Source organism: Pseudophryne corroboree, chromosome 4 (genome assembly GCF_028390025.1).
Source record: "Pseudophryne corroboree isolate aPseCor3 chromosome 4, aPseCor3.hap2, whole genome shotgun sequence".
Lineage (NCBI taxonomy): Eukaryota > Metazoa > Chordata > Amphibia > Anura > Myobatrachidae > Pseudophryne > Pseudophryne corroboree.
Window position 1 is genome coordinate 864659451 of NC_086447.1, and position 24985 is coordinate 864684435.

At 49.4% G+C, this 24985-nt stretch overlaps 1 long non-coding RNA gene across 1 annotated transcript in view; it reads right to left on the reverse strand.

Annotated features, from left to right (window-relative positions):
- Positions 1–23768, reverse strand: part of LOC134910551 (uncharacterized) — a 153961-nt gene extending 130193 nt beyond the window's left edge. Inside the window, exon 1 of the long non-coding RNA XR_010176231.1 lies at positions 23645–23768. This is a non-coding gene — a long non-coding RNA (uncharacterized LOC134910551). The remainder of the gene's footprint in view (positions 1–23644) is intronic.
- Positions 23769–24985: the final 1217 nt, after the last annotated feature.

Sequence of the window (24985 nt, forward strand, 5' to 3'; positions counted from 1 at the left end):
GACTGCCCCCCAACCTCGGAGGCTTGCATCCGTGGTCACCAGGACCCAGTCCTGTATGCCGAATCTGCGGCCCTCGAGAAGATGAGCCTTCTGCAGCCACCACAGCAGAGACACCCTGGCCCTCGGAGACAGGGTGATCAGCCGATGCATCTGAAGATGCGATCCGGACCACTTGTCCAACAGATCCCACTGAAAGATCCTTACATGGAACCTGCCGAAGGGAATTGCTTCGTAAGAAGCTACCATCTTTCCCAGGACTCGCGTGCAGTGATGCACCGACACCTGTTTTGGTTTCAGGAGGTCCCCGACCAGAGATGACAATTCCTGGGCCTTCTACACCGGGAGGAAAACATTCTTCTGTTCTGTGTCCAGAATCATGCCCAAGAACAGCAGACGCGTCGCAGGAATCAGCTGCGACTTTGGGATATTCAGAATCCAGCCGTGCTGTTGCAGCACTTCCCGAGATAGTGCTACGTTGACTAACAACTGCTCCTTGGACCTCGCCTTTATAAGTAGATCGTCCAAGTATGGGATAATTATAACTCCCTTCTTCTGAAGGAGTATCATCATTTCGGCCATTACCTTGGTAAATACCCTCGGTGCCGTGGACAGACCAAACGGCAACGTCTGGAATTGGTAATGACAGTCCTGTACCACAAACCTGAGGTACTCCTGGTGAGGTGGGTAAATGGGGACATGCAGATAAGCGTCCTTGATGTCCAGCGACACCATAAAATCCCCCTCTTCCAGGCTTGCAATAACCGCCCTGAGAGATTCCATTTTGAACTTGAACTTCCTTACATAAGTGTTCAAGGATTTCAAATTTAGAATGGGTCTCACCGAACCGTCTGGTTTCGGTACCACAAACATGGTGGAATAGTAACCCCGTCCCTGTTGAAGGAGGGGAACCTTGATTATCACCTGCTGAAGGTACAGCTTGTGAATAGCCGCCAGCACTACCACCCTTTCCCTGGGAGCCGCTGGCAAGACTGATTTGAGGTAACGGCGAGGGGGAGTCGCCTCGAACTCCAGCATGTATCCCTGAGATACCACTTGTAGAACCCAGAGATCCACCTGTGAGCGAACCCACTGGTCGCTGAAGTTCCGGAGACGCGCCCCCACCGCACCTGGCTCCACCTGTGGAGCCCCAGCGTCATGCAGTGGACTTAGTGGAAGCAGGGGAGGATTTTTGTTCCTGGGAACTGGCTGTCTGGTGCAGCTTTTTCCCTCTACCCCTGCCTCTGGGCAGAAAGGATGTGCCTCTGACCCGCTTGCCTTTCTGAGGCCGAAAGGACTGTACTTGATAATACGGTGCTTTCTTAGGCTGTGAGGAAACCTGAGGCAAAAAAGTCGACTTCCCAGCTGTTGCTGTGGATACGAGGTCCGAGAGACCGTCCCCAAACAATTCCTCACCCTTATAAGGCAAAACCTCCATGTGCCTTTTAGAATCAGCATCACCTGTCCACTGCCGAGTTCATAATACTCTCCTGGCAGAAATGGACATTGCATTAATTCTAGATGCCAGCCGGCAAATGTCCCTCTGTGCATCCCTCATATACAAGACAACGTCCTTTATATGCTCTATGGTTAGCAAAATATCATCCCTGTCGAGGGTATCAATGTTGTCTGACAGGGTATTAGACCATGCTGCTGCAGCACTACACATCCATGCTGAAGCAATAGCAGGTCTCAGTATAGTACCTGAGTGTGTATATACAAACTTCAGGATAGCCTCCTGCTTTCTATCTGCAGGCTCCTTTAGGGCGGCCATATCCTGAGACGGCAGTGCCACCCTTTTAGATAATCGTGTGAGCGCCTTGTCCACCCTAGGGGATGTCTCCCAGCGTAACCTATCCGTTGGCGGGAAAGGGTACGCCATCAGTAACCTCTTAGAAATCACTAGTTTCTTATCAGGGGAACACCACGCTTCTTCACACAATTCATTTAATTCATCAGATGGGGGAAAAGTCACTGGCTGCTTTTTCTCCCCAAACATAATACCCTTTTTAGTGGTAACCGGGTTAATGTCAGAAATGTGCAACACATTTTTCATTGCCGTAATCATGCATCGGATGGCCCTTGTGGACTGTACATTTGTCTCATCCTCGTCTACACTGGAGTCAGACTCCGTGTCGACATCTGTGTCTGCCATCTAACCTAGCGGGCGTTTTTGAGCCCCTGATGGCCTCTGAGACGCCTGGGCAGGCGCGGGCTGAGATGCCGGCTGTCCCAAGGCTGTTACGTCATCAAACCTTTTATGTAAAGAGTTGACACTGTCGGTTAATACCTTCCACATATCCATCCACCCCAGTGTCGGCCCCGTAGGGGGCGACATCACACTTATCGGCTCCTGCTCCGCCTCCACGTAGCCCTCCACATCAAACATGTCGACACAGCCGTACCGACACACCGCACACACACAGGGAATGCTCTGACTGAGGACAGGACCCCGCAAAGTCCTTTGGGGAGACAGAGAGAGAGTATGCCAGCACACACCACAGCGCTATATAACACAGGGATTATCACTATACTGAGTGATTTTTCCCAATAGCTGTTATTAAGACCAATTTGCGCCTAAATTTATGTGCCCCCCCTCTCTTTTTTACCCTTGGTGTACTGGATACTGCAGGGGAGAGCCTGGGGAGCGTCCTTCCAGCGGAGCTGTGAAGAGAAAATGGCGCTGGCTGTGCTGAGGAAGATAGCCCCGCCCCTTCAGCGGCGGGCTTCTCCCGCTTTTTATAATGTTAATGGCGGGGGGTTTTGCACATATACAGTGTTATATACTGTATTATGTGCTATTTGTGCCAAAAGGTAAACTAATTGCTGCCCAGGGCGCCCCCCCCAAGCGCCCTGCACCCAACAGTGACCGGAGTGTGTGGTGTGCTATGGGAGCAATGGCGCACAGCTGCAGTGCTGTGCGCTACCTTAATGAAGACAGGAGTCTTCAGCCGCCGTTTTTCATCTTTATCTTCCGTCTTCTGGCTCTGCAAGGGGGACGGCGGCGCGGCTCTGGGAACGGACGATCGAGGTCGGGCCCTGTGTTCGATCCCTCTGGAGCTAATGGTGTCCAGTAGCCTTAGAAGCACAAGCTAGCTGCAAGCAGGTAGGTTTCCTTCTCTCCCCTCAGTCCCACGTAGCAGTGAATCTGTTGCCAGCAGATCTCACTGAAAATAAAAAACCTAACAAATCCTTTCTTTTTTAGTGAGCTCAGGAGAGCCCACTAAGTGCATCCAGCTCTGGCCGGGCACAGATTCTAACTGAGGTCTGGAGGAGGGGCATAGAGGGAGGAGCCAGTGCACACCAGATATAGTACCTAATCTTTCTTTTAAGAGTGCCCAGTCTCTTGCGGAGCCCGTCTATTCCCCATGGTCCTTACGGAGTTCCCAGCATCCACTAGGACGTCAGAGAAATAATATCTGGTACTTTACAAAAACAGCCAAACGTTATAAGGAACCTAAAACCTCACTACGTCAAGTTTCTTTTGTAATGAGTCATTGGAAAACCAGCACTTTGTTTTGCTGTTGTTCAGACTGACCTTGCAGTTATTGTCTAAAAACACAGTGTACATTGCAAATGGAGCAGGCTGATTGGGTTTCCTTCGTTTTGTGCACATGACATGGTGTATGCAGAGCAGCGGTTACCGGGGGTGTTCAGGAAAACCTGCAGAGCAGTAATGGACTGCAGCACAAATACTCAGGCAATGACCGGTAGGGCCAGGTGCGAAATTGATTGCCATTATAAATTTAGCAGCGTCATTCAAACATTTTAATTTGCCTAATGCTTCCCTGTAGAACTCAAATCCCAGCTGCAGCACAAACACTCCTCTCTCTCTGTATATTAGTAAGTGGAGATGCGCTAAACTGTTACATTGACAAAAGTCCTGTCTGGTCATTTAACTCCTTCCTTCCACGTAGGCAGCATGGAAAGTGCCAACTGTATGTTTAGGTCAGGTCCCAGTAATTGTCCTGATCCTACACATTCAAAGTTATGAGGATTGATTATATTATATACAGGTATTTATATTGTCATAATGGCATAGGTAATATATTATTGTTTTACTTGTTTGTTTTATATGGTTTTATTTTTCATTTTGCTTTTAATCATACTAAATATTTCAGGCCCTAAGTTTGTTGTTTACGCGGCATCCCAACACACCCTCGCCCATTCAGTTTGTAATACCAGCCGTGATATAATTGTTCTAAATCATACACATTCATTATGTGCTAATCCTTCTCGCTTTAGAAAAAAAGTTAGCACATTTAAAAAAAAAAAAAAAAAAAAAAAGGCAAGGAGCAATTTGATCCTGGAACATACCATGAGGCAATTCAGGGGCATCACTATGGTCAGTGACAGCCAGAACGCTGAAAAGCCCTCCACGCGTGCGTGCAGAAAAGGGGCACGGCCTCTTGGGAAGAGGGCGAGACCTTGCCTTTTCATCACTCCCAGAGACGCTGGGCTGCCCCCGGAGACTCGCCCGGCTGCACTGCTGGCTCCTACACTGTGACAGGAGGTGAGTGCTGCACATAATGGGGTAAATTGACTAAGATGGGAGTTCTATTTAAGATGGGATGTTGCCCATAGCAACCAATCAGATTCTACTTCTCATTTATCTAGCACCTTCTAGAAGATAATACCTGGAATGTGATTGGTTGCTGTGGGCAACATCCCATCTTAAATAGAACTCCCATCTTAGTAAATTTACCCCAATGTTACATTGCAGCACCTGGCACTATGGAGGAGACTTACCTACTTTTTGTGCAGCCCATACTTACCTACATGATATTAATCTGAGATGGCAGGCTGAGCTGGGCTTACTCAGGCTTGCCATCACAGGGCGGCTTGCAAGGCCAAGTCAACTGTTTCTCGCGACACAGTCCTTGGCCTCGCCACTCCCAGAAAATGAGGCAACGCAACTCCCCATTTCTGGCAACAGCACCCACCCCCGCCCCTGTCCCTCCCCTCAAATGCCTCTGCCTGTCAATCAGGCAGAGGCGATCACATTTCTGCAATGCAACCGCAGGACCCATTCTGCACACGTGCAAAGGTACAGTTTCCCAACCATCGGGAAACTGCGCTGGAGATCACATTATTGATCCTTAATGAATTAGGGCCAAACCACAGATTCAATCAACGATCATACTCTGGTCGCTACATGAACGGTTCTGATCTTGGTACCTACCAATAAAAAGAAAACAAAAGCTCAACCACACGGCTGCAATATACTTTATCCCTAGCGTGTGCTACCCACAACAAGCTGGCTACTCATTCATAAATCAGGGCCCTAACTCTTGCTGGCCCGGGGGAAAAACATAATACACAGGCTGGGTGCACAGAACTCCCTTAACACGATACTCTTAGGGGTAATTTTACTAAGATGGGAGTTCTATTTAAGATGGGATGTTGCCCATAGCAACCAATCCGATTCTGCTTCTCATTTATCTAGCACCTTCTAGAAGATAATACCTGGAATGTGATTGGTTGCTATGAGCAACATCCAGGGCCGGTGCTAGGGTGTCCGGCGCCCTCCTGCAAACAATAAATTTGCGCCCTCCCTCCCATATGGAATAAAGGGACAGTGCTCGCCAAAGGGGTGTGGTCTCACATGGAAGGGGCGTGGACACATAATAGTATCCCCAATTCAAATTACGCCACACAGTATCACAATCGTATTCACATTATACCACACGTAGTGCCTGATTCATATTGCACCCGATAGTTGCGTACCCAATTCACATTACGATACACAGTAGTGCTCCTTATACACAATACCCACAGTAGTGTCCCTTATACAAATAACACCCGCAGTAGTAGTGCCACACAAAATGCCCACAATAATAGCGTGCCTGATACACAATGCTCACAGTAGTCGTGCCACACAGAATGCCCACAGCAGTAGTGCCACACAGAATGCCCACAGTAGTCGTGCCAGACAAAACGCCCACTGCAGTAGTGCCACACAAAACGCCCACTGCAGTAGTGCCACACAAAACGCCTACTGCAGTAGTGCCACACCGAGCGCCCACAGTAGTCATGCCACACAGAATGCCTACAATAGTCGTGCCACAAATAACGCCCACAGTAGTCGTGCCACACAGAGCGCCCACAGTAGTCGTGCCACACAGAGCGCCCACAGTAGTCGTGCCACACAGAGCGCCCACAGTAGTCGTGCCATACAGAGCGCCCACAGTAGTCGTGCCACACTGAGCGCCCACAGTAGTCGTGCCACACTGAGCGCCCACAGTAGTCATGTCACAAATAACGCCCACAGTAGTCGTGACACACAGAGTGCCCACAGTAGTCATGCCACACAGAGCGGCCACAGCAGTAGTGCCCCACAGAGCACCCACAGTAGACGTGCCACACATAATGCCAACAGCAGTAGTGATCCACAGAGCACCCATAGTACTAGTGCCACACAACGTCCACAGTAGTCATGCCACACAATGTCCACAGTACTAGTGCCACACAGAATGCTCACAGAAGTAGTGCAACAATTAATGAACCTTACACTTAAGTAAACCAGAGGGGAGATAGAGGTGGTACATACCGCACACAGATCCGTGGAGAGTGCTGCCGGCGCCACTGCCTAAAGTGAAGTGGGGAGGAGGGAGGGAGCCGGAGGGACCAAGCCGGAGCCGCGCTTCACGCTGCTGAGCTGGAGAGCACCAGCTCTGTGCGGGAGAGTGCTGCCGGCGCCGCTGCCTAAAGTGCAGTGGGGAGGAGGGCAGGGCCAAAAACAGGAGTATTGTCACCTGGGGTAAGCCATTAACTTGTTGCCCCCCCCCCCCCATTTAAGTGTGTGTGTGTATATGTGTGTATAAAATCCACGAGGGCACAGGGGATAGCTAGGCATTTTCACTCTTTTTACTTGTATTTTTTATTTATTTGGGCTACGGATAAAGATAAAATAAAACCTCTGTTATATCATCTGAGGTGGATTGCACCTGGGAGCCTGACACGGATGCTTCCCGGGTGCGACCCGCCTCAGGCCCTTTTCCCACCGCAGATTCCAACTTGGCATACTGCCGGGTTGGTGACATTGCCTGTGACGCAGCGGGGGCGGCACTTTGAGATCACATGATCTCCAAGCGCTGCCTGTACATACACTGTGAACAGGAGCCGAGTTGCATCGACCCGGCTCCCGTTTGCACAGCACAGTGTGCCGTGTTGAACCCGTGTTCAACCCTGCAAGCTACCTGGAGTTGGAATACCAGGTCAATCGACCCGGATTATTCCAACTGGGCCCTTTTACACCAACCAGCAACATCGGTTATGCACGCTCATGTCCAATAACCCGTGTTCCTAGTTGGCGGTGTAAAAGGGGTATACAATAATAACCCATACATTGATACATACATGAAATCACACACCTATACAAATACATGCTGTCACACACCTAAAAACATACACGCTCACATACATACATATAATCACACACCTGTATAAGTACATATATAGTGACACATATACATACAGTGACATACCAGCACACATACAGCTATGTAGTCACACACCTATTCACATACAGTCACATACAAGCAAACATTTATACACACTTATAGCAGTCACACACACATACAGTGCCCTTCCCTGAGTCATACTCACTTAGTGTTCACTCTAAGCTTCTTTTGCAGGGCGCTGCGCCCTGCCCCTTTTTTGAGTGACAGAATGCCGCCCTGCCCGTTTGTGCCCGCCCTGCCGCCCTGCTAAGGACTGCTCTTCTCCCCCCGCCGCGCTGTCACTTCTTTCCCCCGCCGCGCTGTCACTTCTTTCCCCTGCCGCGCTGTCACTTCTCCCCCCCGCCGCGCTGGCACTTCTCCCCCCCGCCGCGCTGGCACTTCTCCCCCCCGCCGCGCTGATAGCTCTCAGCTGAAGGCGGAGACAGGGCCAGCGTGCAGTGGGGAGGAGCAGCCAATCAGAGCCTGCGGTGTCTCCCGCCAGTCCTCCGGCATGGTTTGATTCCCCCTCACCATGGCGCTGCGCGCTGACCTGGGCTCCGCCGTCAGCATCAAGAGACCGACCCCGCTGACCCGGCACAGCGCTTTCCTCCGCAACTGTGAGTGCCGCTCTGCATCTGCCCTGTGCCCGTCCTCCCCTTCCTCCTAGTGTTCTCTCCCTGTTACAGTGTGCCTCAGTGTTCTCTCCCTGGTGCAATGTGCCTCAGTGTTCTCTCCCTGGTGCAATGTGCCTCAGTGTTCTCTCCCTGGTGCAGTGTGCCTCAGTGTTCTCTCCCTGGTGCAGTGTGCCTCAGTGTTCTCTCCCTAGTGCAGTGTGCCTCAGCGTTCTCTCCCTAGTGCAGTGTGCCTCAGCGTTCTCTCCCTAGTGCAGTGTGCCTCAGTGTTCTCTCCCTAGTGCAGTGTGCCTCAGTGTTCTCTCCCTGGTGCAGTGTGCCTCAGTGCTCTACCTGCCGCAGTGTGTATAGGAGGTTCTACCTGGTGCAATGTGTATAACGTGCTCTATCTGGCGCAATATGTATAACGTGCTCTACCTGGCGCAGTGTGTATAGGAGGTTCTACCTGGTGCAATGTGTATAACGTGCTCTACCTGGTGCAATGTGTATAACGTGCTCTACCTGGCGCAATGTGTATAACGTGCTCTACCTGGCGCAATATGTATAACGTGCTCTACCTGGCGCAGTGTGTATAGGAGGTTCTACCTAGTGCAATGTGTATAACGTGCTCTATCTGGCGCAATATGTATAACGTGCTCTACCTGGCGCAGTGTGTATAGGAGGTTCTACCTGGTGCAATGTGTATAACGTGCTCTACCTGGCGCAATATGTATAACGTGCTCTACCTGCCGCAGTGTGTATAGGAGGTTCTACCTGGTGCAATGTGTATAACGTGCTCTATCTGGCGCAATATGTATAACGTGCTCTACCTGGCGCAGTGTGTATAGGAGGTTCTACCTGGTGCAATGTGTATAAGCAGCACTATTGTGTGGTATAATGTGATTTGGTACTATTATGTGGTCACGCCCCTTCCCCACGAAACAACTCCCCTAAATTTTTGCTGCACGCCTCCGGCGCGCACTGTCCATGCTTTCACCTATAGGAATGGGAGCACCAAGCATTATAGTATGTACCTGATTTGGCCCTTCTAACTTAAAAATGTGCCCTCACGAATGAAAAATGTGCCCTCACGAATGAAAAATGTGCCCTCCCCGTGATCAGCACCCTGCCCTAAAAAAATCCTAGAGTGAACACTACTCACTGTTTTGGTTATGCTGCTGCTCACATTCCCTCCATTCTCCCATGCTGCTGGCAACAAGGCACTGTGAAGTACAGTGCCGTCTAGCACCGCCCCCTTTCCGGACCTCAAGTATCTTCTTAGTTTAGAGTGCACTGCCATGATTAATGGCATTGGGGGGAAGAGGGGAGTGGGGAAAGGCTGGGGTAACTTGTCCCCTACCTCTGCCCCCTCAATCCTGTTCAGCTGATCACTGCAAAGATGAAACTGAAAGTAAACTACAGCTCCCCGCAGCAAGGGCTGCTGGGAGATGTAGTGTATGTTCAGTTTCATCTCGACGGCTGCTGCATAGGGAGGGGAGCCCTCTCCTATGAGGCGCCCAGGTGACGTGCCCCCCAAGCCACGGCCATGAGGAGGTGGTGGAAACTGGAGGGAGGGAGCCGGAGCCGCACTTCACGTTGCCTGCGTCTGTCATACATTGTGACAGACGCAGCGGCAACCAGGAGCCAGCAGCAACAGCAGAGCGGGGAGAGCGCCTCTTCCGACCAGCGCCTCCCTGCTTTGCAGGAGCTGCTGAGCGGTTAGCGCCGGCTCTGGCAACATCCCATCTTAATTAGAACTCCCATCTTAGTAAACTTACCCCTTAGACTCCCCAACAATACATTTACCCAAACAATGCACTACCAGTTACAAAACAAAGCAACAGTAAAGTTACAGAACCAGATAATACACACAAGCAGGTACCTTACCAACAGCTTAACATTAATGGGCTGACTGAGGGGGAGATGTACTAAGCCTGAAAAGTGATATCACTGTGATAAAGCACCAGCCAATCGGCTCCTAACTGCCATGTCACAGGCTGTGTTTGATAATTACAGTTAGGAGCCGATTGGCTGGTGCTTTATCACAGTGATATTTATCACTTTTCAAGCTTAGTACATCTGGCCCTGAGGGAGATGCAGCGGCTCACCCCAGCCTGCCTTTGATGCATACTTGCAGACACTGAAAGTTTCCTCTCTCCAGGAGAAGCCAGGAAAGCAGAAGCATGTGGGTGGTGATGGGCGGGGCCAGACTAGTCTCATCATCAGGCTCCACCCCCTCATGGGAAAGTGCGCAGATTTGAATAGGGGATGGGGCTGCAATGATGCGATTATAATAGAATCGCGTCACTAGTCCCCGTCCTATGCTGACGTGACAGAGCGCAGATTTACTGCATTAATCTCTCTATTCACCATAGTTACCTACTTTGCTGCCTCCTCTTCCGGGAGGAGGCAGCATTGTAGGTGTATGGGGGGCGTGGCCAGCACAGGATAGGCGGTCTGGGGGCGTGGCCGGCAGCAGGATGGGGCGTAACATCAGGGTCGTGTCATCATGACTCCGCCCCCTGCTGTGCTGTGCCGAGAAACAAGCCGCTGCATAGCGGGGGGCGGCGCTACGATGACGCGATTCAGCGCAAATCGCGTCATCGGACCCCCTCGGGCCGCCCACTTGTTCTCTGCTGCGGGCGGCCGAGGGGGAAAGCGGGAGGCTTGCCCACCTTTCCGGGGGGCCGGGAGGGTCACCCGATTTTCAGGAGCCTCCCGGCCATTCCGGGAGGGTAGGCAAGTATGCTATTCACTAGGAAGTGGGCAGAATGCAGGAGGGGCGACCACTCTTCCAGGCATGTGGGGGACCACCCAAAATATCACGGGTCTACTAGAGATGAGCGCCTGAAATTTTTCGGGTTTTGTGTTTTGGTTTTGGGTTCGGTTCCGCGGCCGTGTTTTGGGTTCGACCGCGTTTTGGCAAAACCTCACCGAATTTTTTTTGTCGGATTCGGGTGTGTTTTGGATTCGGGTGTTTTTTTCAAAAAACACTAAAAAACAGCTTAAATCATAGAATTTGGGGGTCATTTTGATCCCAAAGTATTATTAACTCAAAAACCATAATTTACACTCATTTTCAGTCTATTCTGAATACCTCACACCTCACAATATTATTTTTAGTCCTAAAATTTGCACCGAGGTCGCTGTGTGAGTAAGATAAGCGACCCTAGTGGCCGACACAAACACCGGGCCCATCTAGGAGTGGCACTGCAGTGTCACGCAGGATGTCCCTTCCAAAAAACCCTCCCCAAACAGCACATGACGCAAAGAAAAAAAGAGGCGCAATGAGGTAGCTGTGTGAGTAAGATTAGCGACCCTAGTGGCCGACACAAACACCGGGCCCATCTAGGAGTGGCACTGCAGTGTCACGCAGGATGGCCCTTCCAAAAAACCCTCCCCAAACAGCACATGACGCAAAGAAAAAAAAGAGGCGCAATGAGGTAGCTGTGTGAGTAAGATTAGCGACCCTAGTGGCCGACACAAACACCGGGCCCATCTAGGAGTGGCACTGCAGTGTCACGCAGGATGTCCCTTCCAAAAAACCCTCCCCAAACAGCACATGACGCAAAGAAAAAAAGAGGCGCAATGAGGTAGCTGTGTGAGTAAGATTAGCGACCCTAGTGGCCGACACAAACACCGGGCCCATCTAGGAGTGGCACTGCAGTGTCACGCAGGATGTCCCTTCCAAAAAACCCTCCCCAAACAGCACATGACGCAAAGAAAAAAAGAGGCGCAATGAGGTAGCTGTGTGAGTAAGATTAGCGACCCTAGTGGCCGCCACAAACACCGGGCCCATCTAGGAGTGGCACTGCAGTGTCACGCAGGATGTCCCTTCCAAAAAACCCTCCCCAAACAGCACATGACGCAAAGAAAAAAAGAGGCGCAATGAGGTAGCTGTGTGAGTAAGATTAGCGACCCTAGTGGCCGACACAAACACCGGGCCCATCTAGGAGTGGCACTGCAGTGTCACGCAGGATGGCCCTTCCAAAAAACCCTCCCCAAACAGCACATGACGCAAAGAAAAAAAGAGGCGCAATGAGGTAGCTGTGTGAGTAAGATTAGCGACCCTAGTGGCCGACACAAACACCGGGCCCATCTAGGAGTGGCACTGCAGTGTCACGCAGGATGGCCCTTCCAAAAAAACCCTCCCCAAACAGCACATGACGCAAAGAAAAAAAGAGGCGCAATGAGGTAGCTGTGTGAGTAAGATTAGCGACCCTAGTGGCCGACACAAACACCGGGCCCATCTAGGAGTGGCACTGCAGTGTCACGCAGGATGTCCCTTCCAAAAAACCCTCCCCAAACAGCACATGACGCAAAGAAAAAAAGAGGCGCAATGAGGTAGCTGTGTGAGTAAGATTAGCGACCCTAGTGGCCGACACAAACACCGGGCCCATCTAGGAGTGGCACTGCAGTGTCACGCAGGATGTCCCTTCCAAAAAACCCTCCCCAAACAGCACATGACGCAAAGAAAAAAAGAGGCGCAATGAGGTAGCTGTGTGAGTAAGATTAGCGACCCTAGTGGCCGACACAAACACCGGGCCCATCTAGGAGTGGCACTGCAGTGTCACGCAGGATGTCCCTTCCAAAAAACCCTCCCCAAACAGCACATGACGCAAAGAAAAAAAGAGGCGCAATGAGGTAGCTGTGTGAGTAAGATTAGCGACCCTAGTGGCCGACACAAACACCGGGCCCATCTAGGAGTGGCACTGCAGTGTCACGCAGGATGTCCCTTCCAAAAAACCCTCCCCAAACAGCACATGACGCAAAGAAAAAAAGAGGCGCAATGAGGTAGCTGTGTGAGTAAGATTAGCGACCCTAGTGGCCGACACAAACACCGGGCCCATCTAGGAGTGGCACTGCAGTGTCACGCAGGATGTCCCTTCCAAAAAACCCTCCCCAAACAGCACATGACGCAAAGAAAAAAAGAGGCGCAATGAGGTAGCTGTGTGAGTAAGATTAGCGACCCTAGTGGCCGACACAAACACCGGGCCCATCTAGGAGTGGCACTGCAGTGTCACGCAGGATGTCCCTTCCAAAAAACCCTCCCCAAACAGCACATGACGCAAAGAAAAAAAGAGGCGCAATGAGGTAGCTGACTGTGTGAGTAAGATTAGCGACCCTAGTGGCCGACACAAACACCGGGCCCATCTAGGAGTGGCACTGCAGTGTCACGCAGGATGTCCCTTCCAAAAAAACCCTCCCCAATCAGCACATGATGCAAAGAAAAAGAAAAGAAAAAAGAGGTGCAAGATGGAATTGTCCTTGGGCCCTCCCACCCACCCTTATGTTGTATAAACAAAACAGGACATGCACACTTTAACCAACCCATCATTTCAGTGACAGGGTCTGCCACACGACTGTGACTGATATGACGGGTTGGTTTGGACCCCCCCCAAAAAAGAAGCAATTAATCTCTCCTTGCACAAACTGGCTCTACAGAGGCAAGATGTCCACCTCATCTTCACCCTCCGATATATCACCGTGTACATCCCCCTCCTCACAGATTATCAATTCGTCCCCACTGGAATCCACCATCTCAGCTCCCTGTGTACTTTGTGGAGGCAATTGCTGCTGGTCAATGTCTCCGCGGAGGAATTGATTATAATTCATTTTAATGAACATCATCTTCTCCACATTTTCTGGATGTAACCTCGTACGCCGATTGCTGACAAGGTGAGCGGCGGCACTAAACACTCTTTCGGAGTACACACTTGTGGGAGGGCAACTTAGGTAGAATAAAGCCAGTTTGTGCAAGGGCCTCCAAATTGCCTCTTTTTCCTGCCAGTATAAGTACGGACTGTGTGACGTGCCTACTTGGATGCGGTCACTCATATAATCCTCCACCATTCTATCAATGTTGAGAGAATCATATGCAGTGACAGTAGACGACATGTCCGTAATCGTTGTCAGGTCCTTCAGTCCGGACCAGATGTCAGCATCAGCAGTCGCTCCAGACTGCCCTGCATCACCGCCAGCGGGTGGGCTCGGAATTCTGAGCCTTTTCCTCGCACCCCCAGTTGCGGGAGAATGTGAAGGAGGAGATGTTGACAGGTCGCGTTCCGCTTGACTTGACAATTTTGTCACCAGCAGGTCTTTCAACCCCAGCAGACCTGTGTCTGCCGGAAAGAGAGATCCAAGGTAGGCTTTAAATCTAGGATCGAGCACGGTGGCCAAAATGTAGTGCTCTGATTTCAACAGATTGACCACCCGTGAATCCTTGTTAAGCGAATTAAGGGCTGCATCCACAAGTCCCACATGCCTAGCGGAATCGCTCCCTTTTAGCTCCTTCTTCAATGCCTCCAGCTTCTTCTGCAAAAGCCTGATGAGGGGAATGACCTGACTCAGGCTGGCAGTGTCTGAACTGACTTCACGTGTGGCAAGTTCAAAGGGCATCAGAACCTTGCACAACGTTGAAATCATTCTCCACTGCACTTGAGACAGGTGCATTCCATCTCCTATATCGTGCTCAATTGTATAGGCTTGAATGGCCTTTTGCTGCTCCTCCAACCTCTGAAGCATATAGAGGGTTGAATTCCACCTCGTTACCACTTCTTGCTTCAGATGATGGCAGGGCAGGTTCAGTAGTTTTTGGTGGTGCTCCAGTCTTCTGTACGTGGTGCCTGTACGCCGAAAGTGTCCCGCAATTTTTCTGGCCACCGACAGCATCTCTTGCACGCCCCTGTCGTTTTTTAAAAAATTCTGCACCACCAAATTCAAGGTATGTGCAAAACATGGGACGTGCTGGAATTTGCCCATATTTAATGCACACACAATATTGCTGGCGTTGTCCGATGCCACAAATCCACAGGAGAGTCCAATTGGGGTAAGCCATTCCGCGATGATCTTCCTCAGTTGCCGTAAGAGGTTTTCAGCTGTGTGCGTATTCTGGAAAGCGGTGATACAAAGCGTAGCCTGCCTAGGAAAGAGTTGGCGTTTGCGAGATGCTGCTACTGGTGCCGCCGCTGCTGTTCTTGCGGCGGGAGTCCATACATCTACCCAGTGGGCTGTCACAGTCATATAGTCCTGACCCTGCCCTGCTCCACTTGTCCACATGTCCGTGGTTAAGTGGACATTGGGTACAACTGCATTTTTTAGGACACTGGTGAGTCTTTTTCTGACGTCCGTGTACATTCTCGGTATCGCCTGCCTAGAGAAGTGGAACCTAGATGGTATTTGGTAACGGGGGCACACTGCCTCAATAAATTGTCTAGTTCCCTGTGAACTAACGGCGGATACCGGACGCACGTCTAACACCAACATAGTTGTCAAGGACTCAGTTATCCGCTTTGCAGTAGGATGACTGCTGTGATATTTCATCTTCCTCGCAAAGGACTGTTGAACAGTCAATTGCTTACTGGAAGTAGTACAAGTGGGCTTACGACTTCCCCTCTGGGATGACCATCGACTCCCAGCGGCAACAACAGCAGCGCCAGCAGCAGTAGGCGTTACACGCAAGGATGCATCGGAGGAATCCCAGGCAGGAGAGGACTCGTCAGAATTGCCAGTGACATGGCCTGCAGGACTATTGGCATTCCTGGGGAAGGAGGAAATTGACACTGAGGGAGTTGGTGGGGTGGTTTGCGTGAGCTTGGTTACAAGAGGAAGGGATTTACTGGTCAGTGGACTGCTTCCGCTGTCACCCAAAGTTTTGTCACTGACTTATTATGAATGCGCTGCAGGTGACGTATAAGGGAGGATGTTCCGAGGTGGTTAATGTCCTTACCCCTACTTATTACAGCTTGACAAAGGGAACACACGGCTTGACACCTGTTGTCCGCATTTCTGGTGAAATACCTCCACACCGAAGAGCTGATTTTTTTGGTATTTTCACCTGGCATGTCAACGGCCATATTCCTCCCACGGACAACAGGTGTCTCCCCGGGTGCCTGACTTAAACAAACCACCTCACCATCAGAATCCTCCTGGTCAATTTCCTCCCCAGCGCCAGCAACACCCATATCCTCCTCATCCTGGTGTACTTCAACACTGACATCTTCAATCTGACTATCAGGAACTGGACTGCGGGTGCTCCTTCCAGCACTTGCAGGGGGCGTGCAAATGGTGGAAGGCGCATGCTCTTCACGTCCAGTGTTGGGAAGGTCAGGCATCGCAACCGACACAATTGGACTCTCCTTGTGGATTTGGGATTTCAAAGAACGCACAGTTCTTTGCGGTGCTTTTGCCAGCTTGAGTCTTTTCAGTTTTCTAGCGAGAGGCTGAGTGCTTCCATCCTCATGTGAAGCTGAACCACTAGCCATGAACATAGGCCAGGGCCTCAGCCGTTCCTTGCCACTCCGTGTGGTAAATGGCATATTGGCAAGTTTACGCTTCTCCTCCGACAATTTTATTTTAGGTTTTGGAGTCCTTTTTTTACTGATATTTGGTGTTTTGGTTTTGACATGCTCTGTACTATGCCATTGGGCATCGGCCTTGGCAGACGACGTTGCTGGCATTTCATCGTCTCGGCCATGACTAGTGGCAGCAGCTTCAGCACGAGGTGGAAGTGGATCTTGATCTTTCCCTAATTTTGGAACCTCAACATTTTTGTTCTCCATATTTTAATAGGCACAACTAAAAGGCACCTCAGGTAAACAATGGAGATGGATGGATTGGATACTAGTATACAATTATGGACGGGCTGCCGAGTGCCGACACAGAGGTAGCCACAGCCGTGAACTACCGCACTGTACTGTGTCTGCTGCTAATATATAGACTGGTTGATAAAGAGATAGTATACTCGTAACTAGTATGTATGTATAAAGAAAGAAAAAAAAACCACGGTTAGGTGGTATATACAATTATGGACGGGCTGCCGAGTGCCGACACAGAGGTAGCCACAGCCGTGAACTACCGCACTGTACTGTGTCTGCTGCTAATATATAGACTGGTTGATAAAGAGATAGTATACTCGTAACTAGTATGTATGTATAAAGAAAGAAAAAAAAACCACGGTTAGGTGGTATATACAATTATGGACGGGCTGCCGAGTGCCGACACAGAGGTAGCCACAGCCGTGAACTACCGCACTGTACTGTGTCTGCTGCTAATATATAGACTGGTTGATAAAGAGATAGTATACTCGTAACTAGTATGAATGTATAAAGAAAGAAAAAAAAACCACGGTTAGGTGGTATATACAATTATGGACGGGCTGCCGAGTGCCGACACAGAGGTAGCCACAGCCGTGAACTACCGCACTGTACTGTGTCTGCTGCTAATATATAGACTGGTTGATAAAGAGATAGTATACTCGTAACTAGTATGTATGTATAAAGAAAGAAAAAAAAACCACGGTTAGGTGGTATATACAATTATGGACGGGCTGCCGAGTGCCGACACAGAGGTAGCCACAGCCGTGAACTACCGCACTGTACTGTGTCTGCTGCTAATATATAGACTGGTTGATAAAGAGATAGTATACTCGTAACTAGTATGTATGTATAAAGAAAGAAAAAAAAACCACGGTTAGGTGGTATATACAATTATGGACGGGCTGCCGAGTGCCGACACAGAGGTAGCCACAGCCGTGAACTACCGCACTGTACTGTGTCTGCTGCTAATATATAGACTGGTTGATAAAGAGATAGTATACTCGTAACTAGTATGTATGTATAAAGAAAGAAAAAAAAACCACGGTTAGGTGGTATATACAATTATGGACGGGCTGCCGAGTGCCGACACAGAGGTAGCCACAGCCGTGAACTACCGCACTGTACTGTGTCTGCTGCTAATATAGACTGGTTGATAAAGAGATAGTATACTACTAATATTATATACTGGTGGTCAGGTCACTGGTCACTAGTCACACTGGCAGTGGCACTCCTGCAGCAAAAGTGTGCACTGTTTAATTTTAATATAATATTATGTACTCCTGGCTCCTGCTATAACCTATAACTGGCACTGCAGTAGTGCTCCTCAGTCTCCCCCACAATTATAAGCTGTGTGAGCTGAGCAGTCAGACAGATATATAATATATATAGATGATGCAGCACACTGGCCTGAGCCTGAGCAGTGCACACAGATATGGTATGTGACTGACTGAGTCACTGTGTGTATCGCTTTTTTCAGGCAGAGAACGGATATATTAAATAAACTACACTGTGTGTCTGGTGGTCACTCACTATATAATATATTATGTACTCCTGGCTCCTGCTATAACCTATAACTGGCACTGCAGTAGTGCTCCCCAGTCTCCCCCACAATTATAAGCTGTGTGAGCTGAGCAGTCAGACAGATATATATAATATTATATATAGATAATAGATGATGCAGCACACTGGCCTGAGCCTGAGCAGTGCACACAGATATGGTATGTGACTGAGTCACTGTGTGCTGTGTATCGCTTTTTTCAGGCAGAGAACGGATTATAAATAAAAGTGGTGGTCACTGGTCACTATCAGCAAAACTCTGCACTGTACACTACTGAGTACTCCTAATGCTCCCCAAAATTAGTAAATCAAGTGTCTCTCTAATCTATTCTAATTCTAAACGGAGAGGACGCCAGCCACGTCCTCTCCCTATCAATCTCAATGCACGTGTGAAAATGGCGGCGACGCGCGGCTCCTTATATAGAATCCGAGTCTCGCGATAGAATCCGAGCCTCGCGAGAATCCGACAGCGTCATGATGACGTTCGGGCGCGCTCGGGTTAACCGAGCAAGGCGGGAAGATCCGAGTCGCTCGGACCCGTGAAAAAAAACATGAAGTTCTGGCGGGTTCGGATTCAGAGAAACCGAACCCGCTCATCTCTAGAGTCTACAGCAGGTTCTGGCAGAGTAGGCAAGTATGCTTTAATGGCCTGACTGAGGGGATGCAATGTCTTACTGGAATACATACCTTTTACCAGCGGCCGGGATCCCGGCTGTCATGATCCTGGGCGTAGCATCTGGTGTGTTGGAGAAAGTAGGTTATGTTGTCAGGACCACAGGCGCTGCAAATCCCTGCTTCAAACTGATGATTAGGCACAGGCAGGGCTATTTTTCAGCCGAAATGCACCAAAATGCAGTTCCTGAAGGTCTTTTGTAAAATGATGTAATCGGGAACGGCGTTCCAAAACTGCCCATCCACAGGCCTGACAGCAAGGGGAGACAAGTCTGTCATGTGTCAGGAGCTGGAGTGATACAGCAGGGAGTTGGAGTGACACATGGGGGGAGGGAGTTGGAGTAACACCAAACAATCAGACATTCTGACCTCTAATTATATGAGACAGCCAAAAAACATACTTAGGGGTAAATTTACTAAGGTGGGAGATTTTTATAACTGGTGATGTTGCCCATGGCAACCAATCAGATTCTACTTACCATTTATCCAGCTGCTTCTAGCAGATAATAGATATAATCTGATTGGTTGCTATGGGCAACATCACTAGTTCTAAAAATCTCCCACCTTAGTAAATTTCCCCCTTAGTATGTGTCTTGCTTTTCTGGGTATGGATCTGGATTTTTAAATGTATTGTATGTGGATCTGTTTTTTTTTTTTCAATGTATTGTATGTGGAGCTGGCTTTTTCAATATATTGTATGTGGATCAGGCTTTTATGCAATACATTAACATAACACCCACCTCCACAGCCCAAACTGAAAGTTTTTTTTTCTTAAATTGATTTCTGCGCCAGTTGATGCCCCCACCCCAGTGGTAGCTCCGCCCACATCCCCACCCACTCTGCCCCGCCCCCAGGGTTCCTAAACCTATTTTCTTAGAAAAATAGCATTGGTTGCAGGTACACTTCATCAGCACAATCAACAGCAACTACCCCAGCACTCCTCTGTAAGACTGATCAGCAGCAACTTCCCCAGCCCTCCACTCCATACTTACCTACTCTCCCAGATTCTGTGGAAGACACCCAGTTTTTCGGGTAGCCTCCTGCAGCCCAGGAAGAGTGGGCACCCCTCCCGCATTCTGCCTACTTCCTAGGGAAGTGGGCAGAATGGGGAGCTAAATAGGGTGAAATAACGGAACCGGCGGGGCCTAATGACGCAATTATTTGCTAATCGCGTCATTGAAGCTCCACCCCTATACAAATATTGTCCAGTCACGGTATTTTCCCATCCAGTGGGTGGGGCCTAAGGATGCAATTGACTTGACTCCCCTTCCCCCCCCCTTCCTTTTGCTGCCCACCTGCTTTTCCTTTCCTGGTATCTCCCGGAGAGAAGGGAAAAAAGTAGGTAAGTATGCTCTACTGATACAAGGCTTGTGCTGCTTCTGTTTGCACTGGAGGCCACCTCTACCACCATAGCTCTCCTTCACATGTGTTCCCACCCCCAACTCTCCTTAATTCTCCTCTTTCACCTACTTTCATGAATCAGGAGTACTTTTATGGGAGTGCCACTGTGCACTACCTCCCCAAGTGTTCCTCTGACACTCTTCCCCATGAGGGCATCTGCCCTCTCCCTCCCCATGTGTTCCTTTGACTCCCTTTCCATATGCTCCTCTGACCCTCTTTACCCATGTGTTCCTATGACCTCCTCTCCCCATCTCTGACTGTGCCTTTCTTTGCCCCCTCCTCAGAGGTTGGTGGCTGCTGATCAGATGTGGCATGGGCGAACAGGGACAAGATTGTGTTCAACGCCACAAAAATGAACCTAAAGATTGCAGGTAAGCACAATTTTCCTGTAATAAATGATTAAGGGGATTATGTAATGGTTCCTTCCAGGTTTAAGGGATTGGGGTGTTTTTGGAGAATTAACCACTAAATATATAAAGTCGAAATTAGCTAGTAGGCAAAACCAGTATTTTAAATAATGCATTACATTTAGGGCAAACTCACCAAAAACACAATTGTCCCTTAAAATGGGAAGCTATTTTATAACCCCCTCACTTTAAAGGGCTACCGTCGTCAATAATAGCGCTATCGCCAGAGATAAACCTTTTACAGAATATGGGGAAGCCTCACAAGAATCAGTAGCTAAAAATCATTTAACATAAAAAATAGGTGTGAGGTGCAGATGGGTTGGTGCAGACAAGTGGGTGGTGCGGGGGGCATGGCAGCACTGCTACACAATGCCGTAATTACCGGCCTTTCAAAGCAGGGACAAGGCCACAATGGCGCAGTTCACAGCAAATCCCGCCATCAAGCCACCCTGCCTTTTTCACTTGTGAGACTTGCCTGTTTTTCTGGGCATTCTTGGAGAGTAGGCATGTGTGGGTCAGTTTATCCAGTGGTCAATGTATAAAAATCTCTGGTGGTGCGCTGTGGCGAGGGGTGTCTCTCTAGAAGTATTAGGGGCCCTTTATATTTTGCTATGGGGCCCACAAATTTCTAGCTACTTCCCTACCTAGTGCCCTTCTGCAGCATGGGCCTGTGGGCCGCCTTAACAGTGGGCCTTTTGAAAGCTACTGGGCCTATGGTTCCCTTATGCCTCCCAGGCCTAGTGCCCACCTACAACACCACAGCCCTAAAGCCTGACCATGACCATGGGCCTTATACTCGACCCTGGTGGTCTAGTGAGTTGACTGTATTGGACTTAACAGTCCTGTAGTCTTCGGCTGAATGCCGAATGTGTGGTCTTCGCCCATCTCAGATGTAACTACCAGAAGCCCACCACCTCCATACTTCTGGTAGTCTTCACTAATCTCCACCACCTCAGTGCTTCCAGTAGCCTTCACCTGAAGAGCAATGGCTGGCATTGTCTTAGGGCTTCCTAATTCTTGACTGACCCCATTTCTGGTGGCACTTTTGTCTTAATAATAGCCACCACCCTCCAGGACTTCCAACGTCTTCTCTCTGCTGCTTTAGTCTTCAGGAGCTCTTTCCGATTCCCTCTCTGACCAAGATGACTCAAAGAGGCCATCTCAAATTTAGCAACAGCAAGACGCAACCAGCTTCTTAGCGCCTTTATGTATTAAGTAGCCTGCTCTGATTGGCAGGACCTGAATCTGGCAGAATTCAGGCCCACCGCCATTAGCGAATGGGGCCAGTTCATCATGACGACATATCATCCAGGTAGAAATTATGAATGTTGACATGGTCACTGTGAATTTGCTATACCACACCCGTATGTGGATTTCACTCTCCCGTGTATCATGGCAGACCAATGTTTGAGAACCACTGATCTAGGACACGCTCTTTCTCTACTTTAAATCTGTCTGTCCCAGCTGCAGCCAAGATGCAAATTATTATTTTTTCTCCATTTTTAACATCCTCCTAGCCCTGAATCCAGCAATTGCACCAGAGGCCTGTTCCAACAAATACTGGTTACTGGTTCCTATAACATTGACAGTCTATTTATACCGTTGAAGAAACTAGGCATTTTCACTAGAGAAAGTGCTTTTCTCAGCTTCTCTCAATTAAATCCTGTACGTGATAACTTATCCCGGAGGAAATCCACACAAGCACAGAGAGAACATACAAACTCCACACAGTTAGGGCCATGGTGGGAATCAAACCCATGACCTCAGTGCTGTGAGGCAGTAATGCTAACCATTAAACCCTCTGTTTTGCCTTACATCATCCACTTACCGCCATCACCATAGACCTCTATGGGGACAGCGGTTTGAGTCATCTCAAGATGGCATTAGCAATACCTGGAGAGGCTTCACTAGTTGCCTTTCAGGTCAAATCTCAAATAAACATTATCGGAGCTCACTGCCGGCAACCTAAACCAGTAGAAGTGTACTAGTTATCCCTGCGATATACATACATAACACAGCCACTCAACCACTAATGACAAACAGTGCACCCTATGTGATAAATAGGGGGGTTGCAGTCCTTCCCTTGTCTTACGTGGGATGATCACGTCCTCACTGAGCTCATACGCAAAGTTTATCAGCGCTGCTTGTTTAACCCTTGCCTGACACTTACCATGGATTCCGTTAACAGTCGCTCAGTAATTCTGCTGAAAGACCATAATCTACTTTAGTAGCAATCCAATGGATGCTAATGTCAATTACAGTAACTGGACTAGTTCCTCAGCTTCTTCTTAGATTAATGTGTATTTAACAAGACCATTAGCTCATGTCACAGTTTTGGCATCTCTGCAGCACGTTGCAGTAGCAGCACATCAGTGAATTCACTTCATGCTAAATGACACCGCTGTGTATTGTCCTAACACTACTCTGCTCTCCAGTAAGCTGCAATATCAGTCTGATTACGCTGGGACTTTGGCATTAATACTTAAATGACACAGAAAGAAGCGCATACAGTAAATCTGCAAGTCATGGCTGCATTAACCACACAAGGGGGGGGGAAACCCAGCAGTAATACACTCAGTCAGCTGTCCTTGCTGTACATTACTCTGCTAGTACATTCACTGCAATGGTTTTCCAGGAGAGACGCTGCACCTGTCTGCTCTGAGTGCTCATTTCGCCCGGCTTGCTGCATTGCAGCACTTATATAGTGAAAGCATCAGCCTTCTAAGGACGCTCTGCTAACCCATCTCCAAGATCTGTCTGCATGTCTCCTCTGACAATTAGACCTAAAATGTACCGCAGTACACTGCTCATTTACCAGACAGCGATGAGCTAATGAAGTAACAGTCTTTTTTTTTTTTTGTAGCAGTAAAGCAATGTTCTAACCGTGCAGAGCCAATTTATAGTCCCTAAGTCATTCATTCTATGAAATATGATAATCATGAACAAAATGCAAAGCTTACATCTGCCCTCTCTGCAGACAGGTCTTAGGGGCCTATTCCAGGGGCGTTATAAGAGAGGAGGGAACCCGCGTGCAGCCTCCATCGTGGGCCCCCTGCTCTTCGGCAGCAGTAGACTCTGGCATGCGCAGGTCTTCCAAGGACATCTCCAGTACGCACGCGCAAATCACTTGGAAATGGCAGCGGCGACCATTTTCCAAGTGATTTCTGTCCTCAGTGCAGGGCCGTCGTTGCGGCACTCCGTAGGGGTAAGTATAATATATGGGGAAAAGCCCTGTTTCGTGAAGCACCTCAGAAAACAGGGATGCCCCCGATTAGTGTTAGACTCGCTTCCCCATGCAGGTGTAAGGGGAGAGCGATTTATAGAAGAACGGAAAGTTCTTGTTTTAGTTTTGCTTCTCAGTTTAATTTTGCTGTTGGCACAGCGCACCTCGGTAATGGGAGAGGAGCAATGACGTCCATTACTCCTGCTCTTTCGCCGTCGCTCCACACCTTGAGTACAGCGTCATACCTATATGCAATATGCAACATATTGCATGGTGGTCACTAGGATGCTCTCTGTACTATATGGCAGTTATTGGGATGCTCTATGTATTTATTACATGGAAGTCACTTGGATGCTCTATGTATAGCATGGTAGCCCCTAGAATGCTGTCTGTATTATATAGCAATCAGTAGGATGTACAGTGGCCTAGAACTGTCTAAAATGATAGCCACACTAATTCTATGAGGATCAGGGGACTGCAGCACCGACCACACAGCATACCTCTCAACTTTTGTCCCTTTAGAAGAGGGACACGCCACGCCGAAGGCGCGGCCGCGGGCAAAAAGGGGTGGAGTTTTGAGCAGAGGGGCTGCCCTCTCGGTAAGGGGGTGTGGCCTATCGCCGTGACAACCATTTTCATCATTTTGGGGGCGTGTTCAGCTCTCCATGAGCTGCTGGACAGCCCCCGGCTCTCATCCTTGTGCTGATAGATGCCGTGCGCATGCGCACGTCATCTATTCAGTGTGATCACCGGATCTCCCAACTGCCCCCCCGCCCGCGGGACACTGCGACCCGCGTGAGGGACAGTGTCCAATTAGCGGGACTGTCCTGCTGAAATCGGGGCAGTTGGGAGGTATGCACACAGTGCAGCTGGGGGGTGGTTAGCACATATAAACCAACATGTTATGCTGTATGTAATATATGTGCTGGCTGGTTATCCCGGGGATCCCCAGCGCTGTGTGCATCACAGCCACCGCGCTGCAGCCAGAACTCAGCATTAGGCTTCCCCTTCCACTATAAGCCTGTCACCAGACTCCTGTGAAACTAGCCAATGGGAGTCTAGGGGCGGGCTTATAGTG